The 25,819-nt window shown below is 45.1% G+C and overlaps 1 pseudogene; it reads left to right on the top strand.

Moving 5' to 3' along the window:
• Positions 1–8,269: 8,269 nt before the first annotated feature.
• LOC136460613 (glutathione S-transferase 1-like) lies at positions 8,270–23,763 on the top strand (annotated as a pseudogene).
• Positions 23,764–25,819: the final 2,056 nt, after the last annotated feature.

Raw genomic sequence — 25,819 nt, 5'->3', positions numbered from 1 at the left:
TGCTTGTCTGCATCTCTCAACCATTCCCAGCTGGGGCGTCCTTAGCTCTTCCTCTGTGAGCGCCGGGTCGATAAGATTGAGGACGGGCACAATGCCAGTTGCCATTTCTTGGCACCGCTTGTTCCACGTGTCCCGCTCCTCGGTGGCCTTGAGGCATCGTGCTTTCTAGTCGTCGCGCTCTTTGATCACGGCCTCTAGGTGCCTCTTAGCATTGACTTTCAAAACTGAACGCAGTACAAGACATCAAACGTGATGACACGATAAGGCAAGGTGGGCGACAGAATGAGAAAGGTGATCTGGAATACTTACTTTTCAGGTCATCCTTCATTCTGGTGGTGTGGTCTTGGAGTTCAGACTGGCTGCGTGCCAGTTTCTCGTTGTCCTCCTTTAGGCGACCACATTCTGCGGTCACACGGCTATTTTCCCCTTGGAGGCGGGTCACTTCAGCTTCTAAACCTGCATTACAGCTGTTACTGCCAAGAACACAATAACACAAGTCCTGCACTTGCTATGATAAGGTGAAAACTTACTTGTTTTCTCCCGCTCTTTGTTATTGAGCTGGCCGACCAGGTTTTGGTTCTGTGCTTCTCGGTCTGTCCTCTCCTGGTCGGCGGCTTCAAGTTGGCGCCGTAAGCGTTCCACTTCGGCCGCCAGCTCCTTATTGGTCGCCGTGATTCCTTCAATCTGGTCGAAGCACCTTTTTCGGTATTTTGCAGTTTTCATCAAGTCCTGCATACAGACAAGCTACGTCAGACAGTTCGACTACACAACAGGGTCAAGGACTCAAGCCAAATATACCTGGACTTCTGTCACCAGACGCTTGGCCGCCCGTTCGACTCTTAGGGTCTCTTCGACCTCTGGGATTTCTTCGTGCATGACCCATTCGTTGTTCCGATAGCGCGACACATATACATGTTGTCGCCTATCTTGGGGACGGCCCAGGACCTCTTCTACTTCTTCCTCTTCAGCCTCTTGTTCGGGAGGCGGCGCTAGGTCTAGAGTCTACAGACTCCACGACCACCAGGGCTTTTCCACGAGCCGTCGCGTCGGCAAGAACACTCTGGGCCACTTCTGGCTGCTGCTCCTCAGCTAGATCCGGCTCCCTTGGCGCCATGGTATCCGCCTCAGTAGGGTTCATGCTCGAAGCACTTGTACTCTGCTCAGTTGTCTTCTTGACCAGCCGCTCGGGGACTGGCGTCTGGTCGTCCGCCTGCTGAGGTCCAGGCGGAGTTCCTACTATAGGCTCCTCCATGGCTGGCTGCTGGGCAGTTTGTCCCACCGTTGCTGGCGAAGACGTGCCGCACCCGGCTAGCTGGTCGGGGTTCTCGGTGGACGCCGATCTAATGCATCAGAGACGAGTTCAGAAGATAATAGTATCCAATGCAAATTGCAAGCTTACATCAAAAATATAGATACTTACAGCTTCGACTTGCGGAAGGATGTGGCGAAGGAACGTCTCCTTGATCGCCCCTGCTCCGTGTGCTCGGCAGTTTCCACCGGGACTCTTTCCACCTCCGGTACAGGCGTCGGGGTATGATGCTCGACGTTTTCCTCATTTGTCCTCTGTGTTGCAGTGGTCGGTGATGTGACCACTGCTGGCCCAGAGGAGCCACCCTGCTCCGTCGACCCCATTTGCCTTCTCCTCTTTCGAGGGACTGAGCCGAAAGATGTCCGCATCCTCTGCTTTGTCGTCCGACAGGGGGAAGATGGCTTGGCGTCGTTTGCTGGCAGCCGACGCTTGCCAGCGGCTCTGGTCGATGCGTCCTCTACAGTCTCGAGTACCGCCCAGTGGACGTCGTCGGTCCTGGCGCTGGTCTGGGCGGCTGGCCCGGTAGCTTACGGCCATTCTACACCGAGGGGAGGCGACACGAACACTGCTGCCCGGTCATGACCATTACACTGAGACACAAAACGGGGACAAACAGTTATTTTCTTGCTACAACATGACTCTACAATTAAAAGGAGGCATCATTTACCTTTGGGGGAGGTCGAGCCAGCTTGAAGGCGTGCTCGATGGCGTTCAGCCCGACATAATTGGGATCGGCCAGGTTGAACAGCTCTCCAATCCTGGCCTTGATTTCCATCTTGTCGAGCGGCTCCTTCCTGGTCCTCGTTGGATCAGCGCCTCCTTGGTACTCGAAGCCTGGATGAATCCTCTTCTGGCAGGGCTGGATTCTTCGGCTGATGAAGTTGCCGACCATGCTTGGGCCATCAAGCCTTCCCCACGGGATCATCCCGAGCAGTTCGGCGATCTGCTCTAAGTTCTCGGGCTTCTCCGACCAGCTATTCTTCTTCTCTGGAATCAGCCCCACGTCGCATAGGGTGATGGTGTTCAGCTCTTCATGGATGTAGAACCACTTCTTGTACCACTCGTCCAGTGAGGTGTTCCAGGGGTAGTGCAAGTATTGAGCCTTCATGCCGTCACGCAGGTTCAGGTAGACGCCTCCGGCTATCTTCGAGCCACCACTCCCTTTCTTCCGAAGACAGAACAGGTGGTGAAAGAGGTCAAAATGGGGCTGGAAGCCACCATAAGCCTCATAGAGATGGATGAAGGTGGAGACAAGAAGAATCGAGTTGGGATGCAGATTGCAAATCCCAATCTCGTAATACAAGCAGAGACCCTGAAGGAAAGGGTGCACTGGAATCCCAAAACCCCGTTTGAAGAAGTCTTCGAAAACCACAATCTCACCTAGTTGTGGATCGGGGAAGCTTTCTCCTTCCGGCGCGCGCCATCCAGCGAGTGCCTTGTTGTGGAGCACCCCCATGGCGACGAGGTCTTCGATGGTCTGCTCGTTGCTCCACGACTTCAACCACTCCTTCGCCATGACTCCGCCTTTCTTCTGGGCGTCTCTCTTCGCCATTAGTCTGTCCTTTCTAAGGGGGTGGATGCGGTGGCGAGGGGATTTGGCGATGATTATCGGAGGAATAGGGTTCGGCAAGAGGAAGACGAAGGTGGCGGCGACGAATGACAATGGGGAACGGTGTCAGTAACTTGCCAGATCTACATTATAAATAACAAAGAGTTCCGTCGTTTTGTCCACCCAAGTTTCTTGGGAGACGTGCGCACGCACAGCGGACGGTTGTTCACACCACCTCAAGATCTATGCCAATAAACGCGCCCCTTCGTTTACAGTGTACGCGCCTCTTCGTTGATAAAGTGAGAGGGCCCACACTGACGCACCTCTATACAGGTGCCAAGCGACAGTTTGCCAGAAAGAGTAAGAGGGCAGAATGCCGTGCTATACCTGTTTGCTTTTTTGACCAGACGTGTCAGTTTGGACTTGGCAGAGTACGGCGACAAATAAATACACCAAATAATAGTACAAGCGGTGCACGCAATAATGGATTGCCCAGACCACTACTGTGCTCGGGGATTGCCTAGACCACTACTGTGCTCGGGGATTGCCTAGACCACTACTGTGCTCGGGGATTGCCTAGACCACTACTGTGCTCGGGGACTGACCAGACCACTCCCGTGCTCGGGGACTACTCCGACCACGGTGACTTTTCCGACCATTACCGTACTCAGTAAATGCTATGACCACTGCTGTGCTCGGGGACTCTCCCGACCACTATTCGGAGTTTGCTCTCCTCGACTACATGTGATTGGTACTCACATACAGTTGGGAGACATTTCTTTAGACCTTGCTACAAGGCTCATACTTCACCTTCTAGCAAGCTCGGAGACTACGTCGGTATGATGCACCTGCCGGTGCATCTTGTTTTGCCTGTACGGCAATTGGATTTTTAACGTCAGCGGAAATTCTTTTTAGACCCTGGCACCACATGCCTGTGTCACCTACTACCAGGCTCGGGGACTAAGTGGGCACACTTCACCTTGCGGTGAATGTGTTTGTCTACTCGACCCCTGTGCTTTGAATAATTGTAAGGATTAATAATATGCTCGGGGACTGCCCCGACCACTGCTTGAATAATGGTTCTCCTTGGCTACATGTGATTTGTACTCACATACAGTTAAGAGACACTTCTTTAGACCTTGCTATAAGGCTCATATTTCGCCTTCCAGCAAGCTCGGGGACTACGTCGGTACGATGCACCTGCCGGTGCATCTCGTTTTGCCTATACGACAATTCGGTTTTCAACTAAACTAGGAATTCTTTTTCGACCCTGGCACCACGTGCCTACGTCACCTACTACCAGGCTCGGGGACTAAGTGGGCACACTTCACCTTGCGGTGAATGTGTTTGTTTTTTCGACCCCTACGCTTCTGATGTTCAAGGACGCTATGCTTCAAGACCACTCACATTTCTTTTCAGAAATACAAGTGGGCACACTTCTCAGGACAGAAATCTTTTTCTTTTTTCTTAAGAGCACCATACATTCTTCGGACAACCTACTTCTCCGGTGATGACGGTGGTCGGAGGCATCAAGGGTTCAAGCCTCACTTGTCGGAGAAGGTTAAAATGGCGTGTCGCAGCATAATACATGATGCTCGGGGACTAGCTGTGGGGGTATTAACCCCTATACCCTTACGGCTAAGCTTGGGCTGGCTCGGATCGATAGGTTTCTGTCCACCCGAGAGACCACGTGCGGCCCAGTTAACCTGATCGGAGTCCCGCACAAGGAATCAAGACGGATTTGGTGACCAAGCAGGATCCTGGTCGGTTAGAATAGGAATCCTTATCCGGCCACATATGGCAATTGTAACTGACTAGGATTAGTTTCCAGATCTGTAACCCTGCCTCCCGGACTATATAAGGCGGGCAGGGGACCCCTCTAAAAATCATCTATTGACATACAGCAATATAAATCAGACGCAGGACGTAGGTATTACGCCTTCTTGGCGGCCGAACCTGGATAAAATCTCGTGTCTGTCTTGCGTCACCGTCTTGTTTGGGGCTTGCGCATCTGTCTGCCGATAATCTACTACCTTGGGCATACCCCTAGGTAGACTGCCAACTTTATTTCGTCGACACTCTACCACCTCCTTTTCCGAATCACCCTCCACCACAGAATCAGTTCAATGCTCAATTCAATCAGAGAGGCCAAGGGGGTCAGCCAAGAGGGGCACGGCAGGGAAATAGAGGAAGACAACCTCAGCAGCATAGGGGGGCAAACCAGTCTCAGCACCAGATTCAGCAAGAGCAAGCTGAGGGATCCCAAAATCAAACTTAGCAGAAGACTCCCAACTTGCAAAATCAGGGAGAACATATGGTGGATAATGATGGTGAGAAAGCTCTGGGGGGCAAGTCCTTGTATATCTGCTATAACTGCGGGAGCCTGGTTAGTTTAATGCTTCATGTACCAAACCCAGAGTTTGCTTTGTGTGCTTTAGAAAGGATCACATTGCAGATAGGTGCCCCAAGTGGAAGGATACTCATATGGTAGTGCAGTATATGGCAAGTGCAAACAAGGGTTTAGATTTCTTTCATGTTGTAGAGGAAAACGAAGACAGATTCAAACTTTGAACAGGATTTGGCAAGTATGGTATATTCACTATAGAGGAGGTGGAGATGGACCAAGACAACATAGTTAAGAACTTGAGAGCATTGTTTGCTAGAGAATAGAATTGGCAGCCGAAGAAGCTTGATGAGTTTAGTTTTCTAGTGAGATTTCCTTCTGAAAAGAAGTGGAGAGCTTTGTCATCAATAAGGTGTCCTATTTCTACTTGCAGAATGGAACTGTCGTGGCATCTCTGAAGGTGTGGAATGGAAACATTGAGCGTATTGGATATCTCAGTGAAGTTTGGGTCTAGTTGAGGGGAATACCACCAAAATGGTGTGACTGGAAAACTTTAAGATAGGTGGCATCAACTTTGGGTAAGCTGGTAGAGATAGACTGGCGATCTCTGTTTGGAAGTTTTTTTTTGCCATGATTAGGATCAATGTCAAGTGCAGTAAAGTACCAAGACAGAGAATTATGGAGATGGCTGATGATATGTACTTGTTTAACTTCAAGAAGGAGAAAATGTCGTAATTTGGAACGTAGGGAGTAACTCTTATCAATTCCTCACCAGAATCCGGTAACATTCTAACTGTTTGGTAAAACTTCGTATAATCCGCTCTAAGGAAGTTAGAAGCTGACTAAACAAGCCCTAAACATCCTTTAACTGCCACCATGTCCCATGTAATCAGGCATATGACACTCAGGCAATATTTCTCCTAATATCCCTATTCTAGTACACGACAAATGGTATCTACTACAGTCCTATATCATCTATTTTTTTAGCCATCTAGGCGTTTTGCGATAGAGATATAAATGATAACCAGAAATATATGGAGTTTAACCTTTTAAAATCATAGATGTGTTAGTTTTACCTTTCTGGAAATTCAATTTCCGAGTTATGTTATGTCACTGATGAGTTAGCTTTATCTATTAGGAAATTCAATTTCCCAGTCATGTTATGTCACTGATGTGAGGTATACTATAAACTATGACCCGAGTAACAGATCACTTCCTTAGAACTAGATAATGAAGTTGGAAGGTGAGTAGTTTACCTCACTGGTATCATAGAGGCAATCATGATCTGAGTAGGAGACCAACTACAGTGAACTCAACACATACACACTACTGGAAACCGGCACTTTGCCGAGTGTATTTTATCAGGCACTCGGCAAAGACGGCTTTGCCGAGTGTTTTTTTCGGCACTCGGCAAAAATGGCTTTGCCGAGTGTTTTTTTTTCAGCACTCGGCAAATATGTATTTTGCCGAGTGCCATTTTTCGGCACTCGGCAAAATGCGTCTTTGCCGAGTGCCTTTTTTCTGGCACTCGGCAAAGATGCCGAGTGCTATTTTTTGGCACTCGGCAAAATGCGTCTTTGCTGAGTGCTTTTTCTGGCACTCGGCAAAGAGGCATTTTGCCGTGTGCATTTTTTTTTGGCCCTCGGCAAATCATTTTTTCAAAGCAATTTTTGAGGCCCTAAATTAATTCAAATGAAAAACTTTTCAACTACAAAGTTGTATAACTTCTCAAGATCTACAAAGTTTATTTTGGTCATTTCTTCATTTGACAAAGCAACAATAACATTGTTCATAAAATCTATATCTCTCATATTAGTTTCATGAAAGTAGAAGAGAGATATATAGGATTTATGAATAATGTTACTACCACTATGTCGGATGAATAAATGACCAAAATAAACTTTGTAGATCTTGAGAAGTTATGAAATTTTGTAGTTGGCAACATTTTGATTTGAAATCATCTTGTCATGCAAAAACGACGTTTGAATTTGAAAATTTTAAAATTTGAATTTTTCAAATGACCTCAGATGGAAATACTTCCTAAATGAAAATTGTAGATCTCCAAAAGTTATGAAACTATGTAGTTGACAACTTTTTGATTTGAAATCATCTTATCATACAAAACTACGTTTCAATCTCTCAAATTTGAAATTCGAATTTTTCAAACGACCTCGGATGGAAAAACTTCCTAAATGAAAATTGTAGATCTCGAAAAGTTATGAAACTTTGTAGTTGACCACTTTTTAATTTGAATTCGTTTAGGGCCTCAAACAAGTAATTTACTCTCGATTTAGTATAATATATGAGGATAGATAATGGAATCTAGACATCTAGACACAAGTGATAGTGTAGTGCAGTGGTAGAGCAGCAACGCACGAGGGAGAGGTCGTGTGTTTGAATCCCGCCGGCCGCGTTAGCCGTGAATTTTGCGCAAAAAATGCCGGTGGCGCTGGACGGACGGGCGCCGGCCGATGGTGGCCTCCCCCGAAAAAACAATTTTTGCTATTTTTTTTGTTTTTTTCGTATTTTTATTTTGCCGAGTGTAAATCTTTGCCGAGTGCTTTTCCGGCACTCGGCAAAGCCTTTTTTTGCTGATTAATTCTTTGCCAAGTGCCCTTTACCGAGTGCGGCACTCGGCAAAGCCTTTGTCGAGTGTATTTCAGGCTTTGCCGGCAAAGTGCCGGTTTCCAGCAGTGACGTCTTACCAAGACCAGGTCCTGCGAAAGATCCAATCTCTTTATTTCTTGTGGATTCGTCTCTACCAAATCGGTACTTTTAATTCAGCTCGGTGCGCGCTAACATTACTTTTAAACTAGAATAGCAGCAGAGTCTTGGTAGTTCACATATGTCCAGTTGTCAAGTCCTTGGTAGTTCACATCTGTCCTCCTCCACTACTTGTATCAGCAGCCACTGCTAGTCTGCTATATGGATTTGCCACTCGCTTATATAGAGCATAGAGGAAGCTTCTGCCCAGCATTCCTCGCAGCCTCTACTGCAGTAGTCATCAGTCATTCATTCATCACCCACAAACCACAATCATCTAAATAAAGGCTAGTGAATTGCATTAAACAAAGCTGACAAGCATGGTGCCGCCGGTGAAGATATTCGGGCACCCGATGTCGACGAACGTGGCGCGGGTGTTGGTGTGCCTAGAGGAGGTCGGCGCTGAGTATGAGCTGGTGACCATCGACTTCCTCGCCGGCGAGCACGAAGTTCCTGACCACGTCGCGCGAAATGTAATAACCCGATTCCCTAATTTCCTTTAAAACTCGCATACTTCTTTACTATGTCGAGTGTCTTACTAGTTTGCTCAATATTAGTAGTGGAAATACAGTGTAGTCGAAACAGGATAATAATTACTGTACGTACCTAATTACGAGAACGTTTTCCTGCAGCCGTTTGGGAAGATCCCTGCTCTGCAAGATGGCGACCTTATCCTGTTTGGTAAGTTATTAACTAGCATCATCAAGCGGTTGCCTGTAGATACTTCGGACTCTGCACAGTTTTCACCAATCAAACGATGATCGCTGAACTCGTGAGTTTTCAGAGTCGCGCGCAATTGCGAAGTACATCCTCCGCAAGTTCAAGTCAAGTGAGGTGGATCGAAACAGGATAATAATTACTGTACGTACCTAATTACGAGAACGTTTTCCTGCAGCCGTTTGGGAAGATCCCTGCTCTGCAAGATGGCGACCTTATCCTGTTTGGTAAGTTATTAACTAGCATCATCAAGCGGTTGCCTGTAGATACTTCGGACTCTGCACAGTTTTCACCAATCAAACGATGATCGCTGAACTCGTGAGTTTTCAGAGTCGCGCGCAATTGCGAAGTACATCCTCCGCAAGTTCAAGTCAAGTGAGGTGGATCTCCTGAAGGAGGGGGACATCGCGGCGGCGGCCATGGTAGACGTATGGGCTGAGGTCGAGGCGCAGCAGTATTACCCTGCCCTCTCGCCCGTAGTGTTTGAGTGCATCATCTTCCCCGTCATGCGCGGCACCACCACCGACCAGAAGGTCGTGGACGAGAGCCTGGACAAGCTGAAGAAGCTGCTAGAGGTGTACGAGGCGCGCCTGTCGGAGCACAAGTATCTGGCCGGGGATTTCTTCAGCTTCGCGGACCTCAACCATTTCCCCTTCACCTTCTACTTCATGGCCACGCCGTACGCATCCGTGTTCGACGCGTACCCTCGCGTGAAGGCGTGGTGGCAGAGCATCATGTCCAGGCCGTCCATCAAGAAGATAGCTGCAAATATGCCGACCAAGTTTTAGGTCGGTTTCGCATCTGTTGATCATGAAATAAATCAATTATGCTTCGTGTGGATAAAAGAGTACTGTGTTCTTCGTCTTCCGTACGAGTATTTAGAATTTAACGTGGCGGGCCTCGTAAATCTGTGGTCGAATCTGTACACTATCTTCTTGTGTCAACAAACTAGCAGTTCATAGAGAGTGAATAGCAGCTTCTGGAGCACGAAAAGCCTGATCCCGTCAACTTGGCGAATACGCTCCACGGGATGTGGCCGCTGGGGCGGCCTCTCCGGCCCCGGTGCCACCATCGCTGCTGACATGCTAGCTGCGGTGATTGCCTCCCCTGCTCATCTGTGCTTGTCTCCACTTCTCCCCTGACCTCTGCTGGTTGTCTTTGATCTCCATGTTGGGGGATATTTAACTTTTTACCATTATAAGGTTCTCTTTGATCTCTATTTTGACGATATTTAATTTTTTATCATTATATCGGATGTCACCTCTTCAGATAGCACTCTTAAAATTGCTCCTACATATTTACCATCGATAGAGAAGAATTCAGCTCTTGTTTAGATCGCGAAAAGTTTTCCCAAAAAGTGCTACAGTACCCATCACATCGAATCTTGCGATACGTGCATAGAGCATTAAATGTAGATGAAAAAAAACTAATTGCACAGTTTGATTGGAAATTGCGAGACGAACGTTTTGAGCCTAATTAGTCCATGATTGAACATTAATTGCCAAATAAAAACGAAAGTGCTACAGTAGCCAAATTTCCAACTTTCCGCCAACTAAACACGGGCTCATAACTTTAAGCTATTTTTGCATACGTTGCAGGATACGTAGGCAAGCCAGCGTGTCTGTGGGATGCCAAATGACATTGTTACCCTTCATCTATTTCTTCTTCGTCCGTCTCATCCTCATCGCTTGGTAAAGACGCATCCCGGCCTACACGCCTCTCAGCTCCGCCTCCTCCCTCCCAGATGCGAGCAGCAGCCCGACGAGCGCGAGGTCTGCGCACCACCTTAGATAGTAGCGCTGCTCCGATGGCGAACGCAGGCACGAGATCCGCCGCGCGTGGGCTCTGCCCCGAGCGCGGGTTGTACCGTGCGTGCATCCCCATCCCCGGCGTGCCTCCCCCATGGTCGGCCGCGCGAGGTCCAGCTCCTCCGCTTCCGGTCGCTGCTCCCCCATCCCCGACGGCGCGCGCGAGGTCCGGCTCCTCCCCTTCTGGCCACGCGAGCTCCTAGGTCCGGCGAGGTGCCACCATGTTCGTCGCCGGCGGGGGAAGCTGGCTCGCCGGTACCGACAGTGACCGCGCACGAAGAGACGCGGCGCAACTCGTCTGTGGCCGGGGATGCGCGTCCTCCATCGACGAGGAAGCAGAGGTGCATGAGCACGAGGAGGAACGGGGCCGCCATGTTCGTCGCCGGCGCCGAGGAGGCCGTGCTCCTGCGTGTGCTCTAGGTGCCCCCATGTTCGTCGCTAGCGTTGGGCGCAGCCGTGGACCCAGCTGCCTCGCCCCCAACTTTCCCTTTGTCCTGTCAGCCGCCGCCATGGACCCCATCGTCGGCCATGGCCGGAGCTTGAGCGAGGAAGGGATAGACATAGAAAAAATAGATGAGGGGCAAAAATGTCATTTTCCATGGCTTGTCTATGCTGTCTGGTTGAGTTGGCGTGCCGCGTCAGCGAAAATTGCAAGAATGTATCAAATGCTCTCTCTCGATGGTAAATATGTAGGAGCAATTTTAAGAGTGCTATCTGAAGAGGTGACATCCGTTATAATGGTAAAAAGTTAAATATCCCCCATTTTGGCTATGACTCTTCCTAGCCTTGACTTCTCGCTGGGTCCACCTGGTACGCATGACCATTGACCATCGCCGCTTATGCTTTCACCGGTGGAACTGCAGGACCACTGCCGGCCCAAGGCCATTATCCATTTTTTAAACGAATCAGGCAGGACAGCTGTCGATTATATTAAAAAAAAGAAATAAAACTAGACAGGACAAACAACATAACGACGACAACAACCTGTAACAACTACTAAACCAACGTAAACCACCTAGAACAACTCCAAAACAGGATTGGGACCTCTGGGAAACACGCAACACAACACCTTCGAAGCACAACTCAAACAACCCAAACAAACAATTACAACTGGGAAAAGTGTAACGAAGAGGTAAAGAGATCCCCGCCACAAGGTCCCAAAAAGCATGTCCTTTCGCATGCACAAGTGAGCTGAGGACGTCCGGTGGCAGTAGTTGCTTCAAACATTCTGCATAGCCCTTGATTGCATCCTCATCAAGCTTCCCATCATTCCCGATAATGCCAAAATTCCTTAGTATGTTGCGTTTTGCAAGCTGGGTACTTGGACGAAGCGACGATTTGTCAAAAGATTTACGCCTGTGTCATGATTGGCAAGACAAGGAGACAACGCCTTAAGTCTACAGTTAGTGGCTAGTATATAGCAATAGACCAAATTATTATGTTTTTGCTTTAATAGATGGCTAGGCTATTGGGCCAGGCCCATTAGTGATTGTAACACCCCTTATATATATGAGGGAGACACCTAATGAGAAACTAAGTAGGTTTAGGGTTAATCCCTTATTTCTTCTCCCTTCCCCTCTCTTCCTTGTGCCGCCTCTCTCCCTCTCCTCTCCTCTGGGCCGCCCCCTCCTCCCTCCTCTTCATCACCGCTGCCTTCCCCTTCCAGGCCATCACCCAGCCAGCTGGGCTAGCGCCCCAGTTGCCAGCCCCTGCCATTAACATTGGCCAAGCCGCCGCCCTGCACGTCACTACCGCCCTCAGCCACTCCCAGCGGTTGTTGGGAATAACTGATGTGTTACTCTGGTATCTAGAGCCACGCTGTGATCAACTCCATGGAGAGCATCCGCGATGTCATCGATCGTTGGGCAAAGATATTCAAAAAAAATTTCTCCAATCAGGTGGAAGAATAGAAGTATGTGCCACCCTCAAAACGGTCCATACTACTGACTCCTCCACCGGACCAAAATCTGCCTTCCCACCCAGAACCGATCAACATAGTGCAGACAACTTCATTGGAGGCACTTCTCCAACGGTAGTTCAGCAAGGATTCCTAGAAAAGAGATCAACAACAATTGAGGCGATCATCAAACTCCCACAAATTATCATTCCCTAAATACAATGGGAACGATGAACCGTCACAAGGGCTCTACAAATGCAACAAAATTTTTGCTGCCCAGAATACCAAGGAGGAGGAACGAATATAGCTAGCGGCATTTTGTCTGCACGGCAATGCCCTAACTTTGTTCAATAGATGGGAGCAGGAAATAGGGCATCCAACATAGCCTCAATTTTCTCACGCTATCGACAGGCGCTTCTATCCACCAATAGACCACAACCACCTCAGCGACCTTACTTGCACCTATCAGACCAGAACATTTAATGACTATACAAATCAATTCCTCCTCACACTGACCAAGGTAACATGGTTGTCTACCGCTCAGCAAGTCATGCTTTATACTGCAGGATTGGCATCAACGTTGCAAATAGATATACAGCTTCAGCAACCACCAGATCTAGAATCAGCGATAGCAATGGCTCGTAAACTCTATATATGATGCAAACAAAAAGAACATTCACACTCCTTACAGCATGAAGCCCAGGACATTCATATATCATTCAATGCCGTCACAGGGATCACCACCAGCCAAACTATGCAGGTATTGATTTCCATCAACGGCCATGATTTCCTAGCATTACTGGATTATGGGTCTACACACAACTTCATTGACTCAGACACAATAGATGACCTCCAAATATCATGGACAAATGCACCAAATTCTCTATCAGTGATAGTAGGAAATGGATATCAAATTTCTAATGTGGGCATATACAATAATCTCAGAGCGCAAATTGAGTCTGAAATCTTCAACATTGACTATTACAGCATCAAATCGGGAGGCTATGACTTCGTGCTAGGCATTAGTTGGCTGAGCTCACTTGGTCCAATCATCTGGGATTTCAATAACCTCACTATGAAATTTAGGCGCCATGGACATCGAATCATTTGGACCAGATTGGGCAAATCGTGCCCTAATCAACCATGGATTCACACACTCAGTCCTATAGCAACAATGGAGGCATTTCTAACTAATTTTTCACATCTCTTTTGGGATCATCAAGGACTGCTACCTCAACGCCGATAGGATCACCGAATTCATCTCAAGGACCCGAGTAAACCTACAGCTGTTAGACCTTACCACTACCCGCAACTCCAAAAAATTGAATTAGAGAGATAGTGCCATGATATATTGACATAGGGAATCATAAGGTACATCACTTCTCCGTTCTCAGCACCAGTAATACTTGTCCAAAAACAGGATGGATCATGGCGCTTTTGCATGGATTATCGAGCCCTCAACGACAACACTCTCAAGGATAAATTTCCAATACCGGTCATCGATGAGCTACTCGATGAATTAGAAGGGGCCAAATTCTTCACTAAATTAGACCTCTGCTCCGGGTATAACAAGGTACACATGCATTCAGATGATAGTGAGAAAATAGCTTTCTGGACCCATCATGGCCATTTTGAGTTCCTGGTTATGCCATTGGATTTGAGCAATGCTCCTTCTACATTTCAAGCACTTATGAATGATATATTGGGTCCCTACCTTCGAAAGTTTGTCTTGGTTTTCTTCTACGACGTCTTAATTTACAGAAAAACTTGGGACCAACATCTGGGGCACATCCAACAAGTATTCACAATTCTTCAATTGAGTGTAGTATTTCTCAAAAAATCTAAATGTTCATTTGGCCAAACCACGGTGGGATATTTAGGCCACGTTATATCAGATTAGGGAGTGGTAGTCGACACAGAGAAAATACAGGCTATCGCCTCTTGGGCCCAACAGAAAACAATGAAATAGCTCAAATGATTTTTAGGATTGGCAGCATACTACAGAAAATTCATCAAAGATTTTGGAACCATTGCCAGACCTCTCATGCAGCTATTAAGAAAGGACTATTTTAGGTGGACAGAATTGGCAACAACAGCATTCAAGCAACTCAAATATGTTCTCTCTACAGCACCAGTACTCCAACTACCTGACTTTAATAAACCGTTTATTGTGGAGTGTGATGCTTCTTCTATGTGATTTGGCGCAGTGCTGCATCAGGGAGCAGGACCAACAACTTTCTTCAGTCGCATGATTGCTCCACGACATGCTAAATTAGCTGCTTATGAAAGAGAATTAATCGGTCTAGTGACAGCAGTTAAGCATTGGAGACCTTACCTATGGGGCCGTACATTTATAATCAGGTCAGATCATTACAGCTTGAAGTACATACTGGACCAACGACTATCCACAATTCCACAACATCAATGGGTGAGTAAATTATTAGGATATGACTTCTCAGTTGAATATAAACCGGGCAGACACCATATAGTGGCCGACGGTTTGTCCTAGAGCGAGACCACAGAACCATCACTAAATGCATTATTGGAGATCCAATTCCCGATATTCAACCAGCTCAAAGAAGAAGCGTCCACCAATGAGGAGCCCGCCAAAATTGTTGCCGCCATCACCAAAGGGCACCTTTCCCCATCTTGGAAATTGGAGGACGGCCTCATACTTTATAAAAAGTGGGTACAGATTCCTGCATCCTCTCCAATTCTTCACGATATACTTCACGCTATTCATGATGCTACTCATGAAGGATCAGAAAAAAAAAACACTCCATAGATTCCGTCTGACTTTTCACACTCCCAAAGCTAAGCAGACAATTCAACAATTTGTCAGAAATTGCATGATATGCCAGCGCAACAAGACTGAACACCTTCATCTAGCTGGATTAGATCAGATTTGGGAAGATATATCCATGGATTTTATTGAGGCCTTACCAAAGGTGGCAGGTAAAACAATCACTCTAACAGTGGTGGATCATTTATCCAAATACGCTCACTTCATCCCTCTAGCACACCCGTACTCAGCAACCATAGTGGCTCAACCTTCTTCTGATACATAGTTCAGCTCCATGGAGGAGGCAACGCCTTAAGTCTATAGTTAGTGGCTAGTAAATGGCAATAGACCGAATTATTATGTTTTAGCTTTAATAGATGGTTAGGCTATTGGGCCAGGCCCATTAGTGATTGTAACCTCCCTTATATATTTGAGGGAGACACCTAATGAGAAACTAAGCAGGTTTAGGGTTAATCCCTTATCTCTTCCCCCTTCCCCTCTCTTCCCTTTGCTGCCTCTCTTGCTCTCCTCTCCTCAGTGTCGCCTCTCTCGCTCTCCTCTCCTCTGCGCCGCCGCCTCCTCTCTCCTTTGGACCACCGCTGCCTTCCCATGCTAGGCTGTCGCCCAGCCATCTGGGCTAGCACCCCCAGCAACGGGCCGCTGCCACCAACACTAGCCAAGCCACCACCCAACATGTCCTTGCCACCCTCAGCCACTCCTAGTAGTCATTGGGAATAATCAACGTGTTACACTATGTCTTTGTAACACCCTTGGTGTTACAAGCTTGCTTAGCACCGATATTTAGGTCAGAGAGGGATTAGCCTAACAGGTTTTTGGGTTTTAAAAATTTATAACGCACGTGAGATGATAAGCGAATACTATGTGACTCATTTTTTTAGACTCAAATAAATATCCAAGTTAACTTACTTGGTGCGTAAAAGTGCTAATGAAAATCGTAATGAGAAACATGGGATAGGTTGTTTTAATTGTTTGACATGAAAAACAATTTATATAAACAAAAATAAAATATAACTTGTGTGTAATACTTAAGTAAAGATGACGAGCAAGTGGTGTAGTTGAAGAGGCAACTTTAATTTGTGAAAATACATAGTTTTAACTAGTGATCTTGGGAGCTCAAAAATCAAATTTGACGTTAAGATAAGCTCTTTTCGTTATGTCGGCAAACACTTGAACTATTGTTTAAAATACCATTTTTGGCGAATTATATTGAGCAAAATAGCTAAATGGTGTTTAAATATTTTGCTCTTATGGGTTAGTATAAGGTATGGACTATTGCATGAAATACTTGTTGGTTGAAATTAATAAGGTTTAGGCCTTTTAAAAATTGTAACAAAAGAGTTAATGGCTACTTAGTCCCAACTGTAATCCTTAACCTTTCTAAGTATGGAAAAGTAGTAAGACAATGCTATTTTGACATTTAATTTCTAACAAAAATGTTTAAACACTAGCTGCATGTTTTGGTGTTATTGATTGCATCAAAGTGAGTGCTTGAGCATGACATTGGTTGAAGTTGTGTTGGGTGTCACAATGCTCTCGTAAAAGTTGCCCAAACCTCCTTAGAAGGCGATGTGAACCATGATTTGGTGCTCGGTTGATGAACTAGTGTTCAGCGCTACGATCTTATCTTGGCATCTCTCCATCTTTCTCTTGGGCCATCCTCTGGTCGAAAGCATTGTTTCGCTAGTTACATGTTAGCACCAACTACAGGTTAGTGGAATTGGTTGAGTCGTAATCGAGACGCTAAGTAGTTTTGGCTTGCTTTAAAAATCGTGCTTGGCACCATTTCGCTCACTGGCCTCGTGGGCACGGTGACCACGCGTGCATGCGCTGCTAGCGCCGAACTCAGGTCATGGCCGGGCTGCTGCCGCTGGCTGGTTCGTGTGCCCGGTCGGTGCCACGTGACACCCGTGGCCTCGCGTTAGTCGTCCCGGCTGACTATGGCTTGGCCCCGCTATCACTGTTTGCGCGCGCCACCCTCTGGTTGCCGAGCTGCATGCGGGGACAAGACATGGCTGCGGTACAATCGCCTTGCCATTGTGGTGCTCTCTTCACCCCTCGTTTCACTTACCATGTCGAGGCTCTGGGCAGGTGCCAAAGGCCACCGTGTTTGATCCAATGCCCTTGGTCGCAGGGGTGATGGTGATGTCCCTCTACCGCGCTTGTCCCGCTAGCCGACGCCGGTGCGACCTGCTCGGGTACGACCGCTCCAATTCAAGCGCTTCGCACTAAGCCTCTATGTCTCGTTGTCTATGCGCATGTGCTTGTACTGCTGCCATCGATCGGGGCCACCTCGTCTTAATCCACTTGGGCTCACTCGTGTGACCTCCCCATAGCCGCACCGTGTGCAGAGCCACTGTTCCTTCCTCTTCATAATCATCAGCTCAGGCTTCGCAGTGCAATTCCCCACATCAGTGGGTGACATATATAGTCAGGTAGATGCCCTATTTTCCTCAAGCCTGTCCGATCACTACCAACTGGTAATTTGGCGTTTGCTCGCCGCTGGCCGTGGGCGCCATTGAATCGGTAGATTGGGAGGTAAGGCATGTAGGAGTGGTAGCAGTTCGATTGCTCATAACCCTGAGCTCAGCCTCTCGATCCTCGCCCTCGTCCCCATGTCGGAACTCCCCTCCTATTTTTCTCTTTTGGGGACACGGCTGCCCGCACACCTCCCTCGTCGAGCAAACGCCCTCCTCTCCTTTTTCCTTCCTCCACTCAAGCTCGCGCAGGGAGCGCACCATGGCCGACCTATTCCTCACGTCATAAACCATCAGTGTCTTCCATCCATGCTGCCTTCACTCCCGGTGTGCTGCACCACCACCTCCGTCCTCCAAGCTATAAGATGCCCTTGCTCTCCTCCTCCATCCCCATCCCCCCGAATCCAAAGTAGAGCTAAGAGATCCAGCCGTTGCTCGAAGAACTAGGGTTGCCTGTCAGTGGTGATTGTGTAATCCAAGAAGAAGGGATATGGTTTTTGTTGAAGAAGTTTAAGTCCATCTCTGGTTAGTTTGGTCTTAGAGTTGACGATGTTTGAGTTTTCAGTCTCCTATTTCTAGTTCCGTTGGGCATACGCCATGTTTTGGATAATCATTTTCTTGTTGTTTCTCCATTGTCCTCATTTATCTCAACTTCTGGATTAAACCTTAGTTGTACTAGGTTGCCCTTAGCCATGTATCTCTAAATCCTGGTGTGATTTAGTGATCAACGTCGTGTAATCTTCTGTGTAATTTTAGATCTGCAAAGTGTCATTGCATTTTTCCCCTTTCTAATTCTTGTTTTGAATCCCAGGACGAGATTCTTTTAAGCAGGGAAGATTGTAACAGCCCTGGTGTTACGAGCTTGCTTAGCACCGAGAATTAGGTTTGAGAGGGATTAGCCTAACAGGTTTTCAGGTTTTAAAAATTTATAACGCACGTGAGATGATAAGCGAATACTATGTGACTCATTTTTGTGGACTCAAATAAATATCCAAGTTAACTTACTTGGTGCGTAAAAGTGCGAATGAAAATCCTAACGAGAAACATGGGATAGGTCATTTTAATTGTTTGGCACGAAAAACAATTTATATAAACAAAAATAAAATATAACTTGTGTGTAATACTTAAATAAAGATGACGAGCAAGTGGTGTAGTTGAAGAGGCAACTTTAATGTGTGAAAATAAATAGTTTTAACTAGTGCTCTTGGGAGCTCAAAAATCAAATTTGACGTTAAGATAAGCTCTTTTTGTTAAGTCGGCAAACACTTGAACTATTGTTTAAAATACCATTTTTGGCGAATTATATTGAGCAAAATAGCTAAATGGTGTTTAAATATTTTGCTCCTATGGGTTAGTATAAGGTATGGACTATTGCATGAAATACTTGTTGGTTGAAATTAATAAGGTTTAGGCCTTTTAAAAATTGTAACAAAAGAGTTAATGGCTACTTAGTCCCAACTTAAATCCTTAACCTTTCTAAGTATGGAAAAGTAGTAAGACAATGCTATTTTGACATTTAATTTCTAACAAAAATATTTCAACACTAGCGGCATGTTTTGGTATTGTTGATTGCATCAAAGTGAGTGCTTGAGCATGGCATGGGTGAAGTTGTGTTGGGTGTCATGATGCTCTCGTAAAAATTGCCCAAACCTCCTTGGAACGTGATGTGAACCATGGTTTTGTGCTCGGTTCATGAACTGGCGTTCAGCACGACGATCTTTTCTTGGCGTCTCTCCAACTTGCTCTTGGGCCATCCTCTAGTCGTATGCATTGTTTTACTTGTTAGATATTAGCACCAGCTACAGGTTAGTGGAATTGGTTGAGATGTAATCGAGACTCTAAGTAGTTTTGGCTTGCTTTAAAAATCGTGCTTGGCACCGTTTCTGATGAGACATCAACACCAACGATACATCCACGCCGATAGAAGTACCAGTTTTGGTCCTATTACTTGTGTCCGTGCTCATCAACTTGATCATCAAATAAGTTCACTCTTGAGTTCCTGTATATCATATTTAGACCTTGGAGACATGTGCACTCTTGTTTTGTTTAGGAACCAGGTAGAGGACCGAAAGGGAAAAGGATTCGCGCAGGCTGGATTCAGACTCTAGGACAACTCCATCTTGTTTTGTTTAGGAACCACGGTCACATACGAACTTGGATAGGGGCATTCAAGTACTTCATGGAATCCTTTTGAAGTCTATTTTCACATGGATCTAGAATCAAGTCCATATCTATTCTGAGGCGGCTACAGTGACCAAATTACTACCGAGAGGTTTTCTATCCAAAGGTGCTGTGTCGCCTTAGTTTGGCCTAATGGGCCGTGTATCAAGTTGGGTCCATTAGGGATGCGTCCTACGGTTGGAGCATGACCCCAACACCCTGGTGGTCGTCCCTCCACCTTCATATACCCCTTCGACGCCACCAAGAATAGTTGGGTTTTGTTTAGATCAAGTTTTGCTCTCGCTACTTGCTTGTAAGCGCGCGTGCTAGATCAGCCGCCCGTCTTCTTGTCTTCGGAACCCCACCTTATTTGAGAATGAGTTTGAAAACCTTCATCTTCATCTAGTAAATTCAGTACTTGTTATACTTATTCTTGCTAGTTCTTCGATTGCTTGCAGAACGAGTGCCCTAGTGGCCAGGTGACGTGCTCCACAAGATCATGGTAGCCATTGGAGGTGCTATATCGGTTGCTAAGGTGCAGTGTGGATGGCTATAGTTAGGCCATGAGCATTGTCTCCATCCACCAATTGAGTTATCCCATGCCCTCTCATCAAAAGTTTGGGATTCAACCCTAGCGGGTTCATACCAGTTGATAATTAGAGCAAGGTTTATCAGTGAGAGACTTTGAATGCTTCGCTGTTTTTAATTTTTCCTATAGTCCAGAAAAGCAAAAAAAAATAGTAGGTTAGTTTACCTGAAATCCTATAAACCCTTTGAGCCTTTGCTTGCACTGCTTAGTTAGGGCTTGTTGAGTTTTCGGTTTGCATCGGTTGTGCCAAGTTGCTGGTCTTAGTTTTAGTCCTTTAGAGTTTAGAGTTCTTATCACATTCTAGTCATAGCCGTGTGCTACCTTATAAACCTTCTATTGGCTAAATCCAAATACATCCTTATGTTCAAGTCTGAGTAGGAATCTGAGTTTGCTTTGAGACCGAATCCCATGTGGCGTTGAAGTTCAAGTTGGAATCGGTTTTGAGTCTGAATTAATAGCTGCCTTGTTGCTGTTTTGAGTCTGAATCTGAGTACATCTTTGTGCAGTAGTAGTTCATATCTATACTCAACTTCTCCACATCCAACATATCCATATTAGCTCAGCTTACTCTAGAGTCCTAATCTTGTTTAAGACCGAATTAGAATCGGTGTGGAGTCCAAATTGGTTGCTGCGCCATGTTACCAAATCTTGTTGCTATTTGCACTTGTGCTACATATATTGAAGTGTTCTAGAAAGGCAGCAGAAGTCCATACTTATACTTGACTCCTCCACATTGTGCATACATATTGGCTCAGTTTTTACTCCAGAGAGAGAGAGAGAGAGTATCTATTTTTTTACCGGGATACCCCTATCCTTTCAGGAAAAGTTTGTGTGGTGTGTGACTCTTATGAAGTCTTTTTGTATATATAATCAGTTTTGAGGATCCCCTAAAAAAAACAAACAAAAAAAAGAAACAAAAAAGAAAATAAAGAAAAAAAATAGGAAGAAAAGAGACTGTTTGTTGTGCTTCTCTATTATTTCTGTTGGTGTGTTGTGACTTTTTTTTGTGTCCAGGCTCACGCCTCTAGCATGGTCTAGGCTAGGTCTAGCACAGTACCACCGTTGAACAATTATTTAGCTTGCTTTTGTGACTAACGTGGTGCTAGTACTTCCTTGCTTCAGCCCACCTGTAGCTCCACATATTTCAACTATAGCTTGATAGGTGTTGTTGTTGCGGCACCGATACACTTCATTCCATGGTTGCAGACTTGTTAGTTGCCATCCCCTACTATTGAGCAAGGTAAGAATTGGTAAGAGCTTGTGTAACCGGTTGAGAGTGAGCGTCTTGCTGTAGCTACATCCTAATAGTTGTAGGGCTTTTATTTCTTCACCTATTGTCTTGTTGTCCTTGTCTTTTAGACCATGTCAGGATTAGAGGATGTTAACAAGATGCCACAATCTTTTCGCACCAAGGGCATCATTCAACATTTTACAAGGCAAGTGCAGCTGCATATAGAAGGACTTGATCAAAAGATTGGGCAATTGGAGGCCACTCAACTTACCACCACCACCAAGCTTACAGGATTGGAGGCATCTGTTGTCCGTATGGATAGAAGCCTTGCTGCTCTTCTGAAGCGTTTTGATGACTTCCACACAAAAGACAAAGAGCAGCATAATGAAGACAACAAGGACGAAGAGCGGCTTGAAGATAATTATGATGATGATTATACTGTTGATACTGAACATGATGCTCATGACACTCATGACCGACATTGCCTACGCCATAATCATAGAGGTATGGGTGGTCACCGCCGACGTGAAGTACCCAATAATAATGATGCTTTCAGTAAATTTAAATTTAAAATACCTCCTTTTGATGGTAAGTATGATCCTGATGCATAAATTTCTTGGGAAATTGTTGTTGACCAAAAGTTTGTATGTCATGAATTTCCTGAGAATACATGTGTTAGAGCTGCTACTAGTGAGTTTACTAACTTTGCTACTGTTTGGTGGACAGAACATGGCAAGAAAAATCCTAATAATATACCACAAACTTGGAATGCTTTGAAACGAATCATGAGGGCCAGATTTGTTCCTTCTTACTATGCACGTGATTTGTTAAATAAATTGCAACAACTAAGACAGGGTGCTAAAAATGTAGAAGAATATTATCAAGAATTGCAAATGGGTATGTTGTGTTGTAATTTAGATGAGGATGAGGAACTTGCTATGGCATGATTTTTGGGTGGGTTAAATCATGAAATTCAGGACATCCTTGCATATAAAGAATACACTAATGTAACCCATTTGTTTCATCTTGCTTGTAAAGCTGAAAGGGAAGTGCAGGGGCGACGTGCCAGTGCCAAGAATAATATTTTTGTAGGGAAGACTAATTCATGGTAGCCCCACATGACTACTAATCTGACTACACGTACTCCTATGCCATCATCCAGCAACAAGACTCATGCTACTCCCACAAATTCAGTGGCGAAGACGATCCAGAAGCCTGTTGTGAGTGCTTCATCTATGGCATCTATAGGTAGAACAAGTGACGTTCAGTGTCACCAGTACCAGGGATATGGACATGTGATGCATGACTGTCCAAGCAAACATGTTATGGTCATCAAAGATGATGGTAAGTATTCCTCTGCTAGTGATTTTGATGAAGATACACTTGCTTTGTTTGCTGCTGACCATGCAGGTAGCGAGGAACAAACTAAAAGAGCAAATTGGTGCAGAGGATGCAGGTCATTCTAAGAGCCTCTTTGTGCAGCATGTGCTTAGCACACAAATGGAGAAGGTGGAGCAAAATCAGCGGCATACACCATTTGACAATTGATGGAGGTAGCTGCAACAACTTGGCTAGCAGCAATATGGTAGAGAAGCTTGCACTTACAACCAAACCACACCCACATCCATATCACATTCGATGGCTCAACAATAGTGGTAAGGTTATGGTGATGAGACTGGTATGAATTAATTTTGCTATTGGATCATATCATGATGTTGTTGAGTGTGATGTTGTGCCTATGGAAGCTTGTCATATTCTACTAGGTAGACCATGGCAATTTGATACGGATTGTATGCATCATGGTAGATCAAATATGTATTCTCTCATACACCATGATAAGAAAATTGTTTTGCTTCCTATGTCTCCTGAAGCTATTGTGCGTGATGATGTTGCTAAAGCTAAGAAAACTAAAACTGAGATCGATAAAAATGTCAAATCTGTTAGTAGTAAGAAAGATGAGCTAAGATTGAAAGGACGTTGCTTGCTTGCTACTAAATCTGATATTAATGAGTTGGTTGCTTCCACTTCTATTGCCTATGCTTTGGTATGCAAGGATGCTTTGATTTCAGTTCATGATATGCAACATTCATTGCCCCCTGCTGTTGCTAACATTTTATAAGAGTATTCGGATGTTTTTCCAAGTGAGATACCAGTGGGACTACCACCAATATGAGGGATTGAGCACCAAATTGATCTTATTCCTGGTGCATCTTTGCCAAACCGTATGCCATATAGGACAAATCCGAAAGAAATGAAGGAAATACAACGACAAGTGCAAGAACTACTCAACAAAGGTTATGTGCGTGAGTCCCTTAGTCCTTGTGTTGTTCCTGTTATTTTAGTGCCTAAGAAAGATGGAACATGGCGTATGTGTGTTGATTGTAGAGCTATTAATAATATCACCATTTGATATCAATACCCTATTCCACGTTTGGATGATATGCTTGATGAACTGAGTGGTGCTGTTGTGCTTTCCAAAGTTGATTTGCGTAGTGGGTACCACTAGATTCGAATGAAATTGGGAGATGAATAGAAAACTACTTTCAAAACTAAATTTGGTTTATATGAGTGGTTAGTCATGCCTTTTGGGTTAACTAATGCACCTAGTACTTCATGAGATTAATGAACGAGGTTCTGCGTGCTTTCATTGGAAAATTTGTTGTAGTCTACTTTGATGATATATTGATTGACAACAAATCCATGGATGAACATCTTGATCACTTACGTGCTATTTTTAATGCTTTACGAGATGCATGTTTATTTGGTATCCTTGAGAAGTGCACCTTTTGCACCGATCGAGTGTCTTTTCTTGGCTATGTTGTGACTCCATAGGGAATTGAGGTTGATCAAGCCAAGGTAGAAGCTATACAGGGATGGCCTGCACCAAAGGCTATCACACAAGTGTGGAGTTTCCTAGGACTTGTTGGTTTCTATCACCATTTTGTGAAGGACTTCAGCACCATTGCTGCACCTTTGAATGAGCTTACAAAGAAGTGAGTGCCTTTTAGTTGGGTCAAAGTATAAGAGAACTCCTTCAACATGCTAAAACATAAGTTGACACATGCACCTCTCCTCCAGCTTCCTGATTTTAATAAGACTTTTGAGCTTGAATGTGATGCTAGTGGAATTGGACTGGGTGGTGTTTTGTTACAAGAAGGCAAACCTATTGCGTATTTTAGTGAAAAATTGAGCGGACCTGTTCTCAATTATTCTACTTATGATAAGGAATTATATGCTCTTGTTCGCACATTAGAAACATGGCAGCATTACTTGTGGCCCAAAGAGTTTGTTATTCATTATGATCATGAATCTTTGAAGCATATTCATAGTCAAGGGAAATTGAACTGTAGACATGCTAAGTGGGTTGAATTTATTGAATCTTTTCCTTATGTTTTTAAGCACAAGAAAGGGAAAGAGAATATTATTGCTAATGCTTTGTCTAGGAGATATACCTTGCTGAATCAACTTAATTACAAAATCTTTGGATAGAAACAATTAAAGACCAATATGTTAATGATGCTGATTTTAAAGATGTGTTGCTGCATTGTAAAGATGGGAAGGGTTGGAACAAATTCATCTTTAGTGATGGGTTTGTGTTTAGAGCTAACAAGCTATGCATTCCAGCTAGCTCCGTTCGTTTGTTGTTGCTACAGGAAGCGCATGGAGGTGGCTTGATAGGGCATTTTGGAGCTAAGAAAATAGAGGACATACTTGCTAGTCATTTATTTTGGCCAAGATGAGAAGAGATGTGGAGAGGTTTGTTGCTCATTGCACGACATGTCAAAAGGCTAAATCACGGTTAAATCCACATGGTTTGTATTTGCCTCTACCTGTTCCTAATGCTCCTTGGGAAGATATTTCTATGGATTTTGTGTTGGGTTTGCCAAGGACTAGGAAGGGATGTGATAGTGTGTTTGTGGTTGTTGATAGATTTTCTAAGATGGCACATTTCATATCCTGTTATAAAACGGATGATGCTACTCATATTGCTGATTTGTTCTTTCGAGAAATTATTCGTTTACATGGTGTGCCCAACATAATTGTTTCTGATCGTGATGCTTAATTTCTTAGTCATTTTGGAAGACTTTATGGGGAAAACTGGGGACTAAGCTTTTGTTTTCTTCTACATGTCATCCCAAACCGATGGTCTAACTAAAGTTGTCAATAGAACTTTG

Source organism: Miscanthus floridulus, chromosome 6, assembly GCF_019320115.1.
Source record: "Miscanthus floridulus cultivar M001 chromosome 6, ASM1932011v1, whole genome shotgun sequence".
In the NCBI taxonomy this organism is placed as follows: domain Eukaryota; kingdom Viridiplantae; phylum Streptophyta; class Magnoliopsida; order Poales; family Poaceae; genus Miscanthus; species Miscanthus floridulus.
This window is presented reverse-complemented; position numbering and strand designations above follow the sequence as displayed.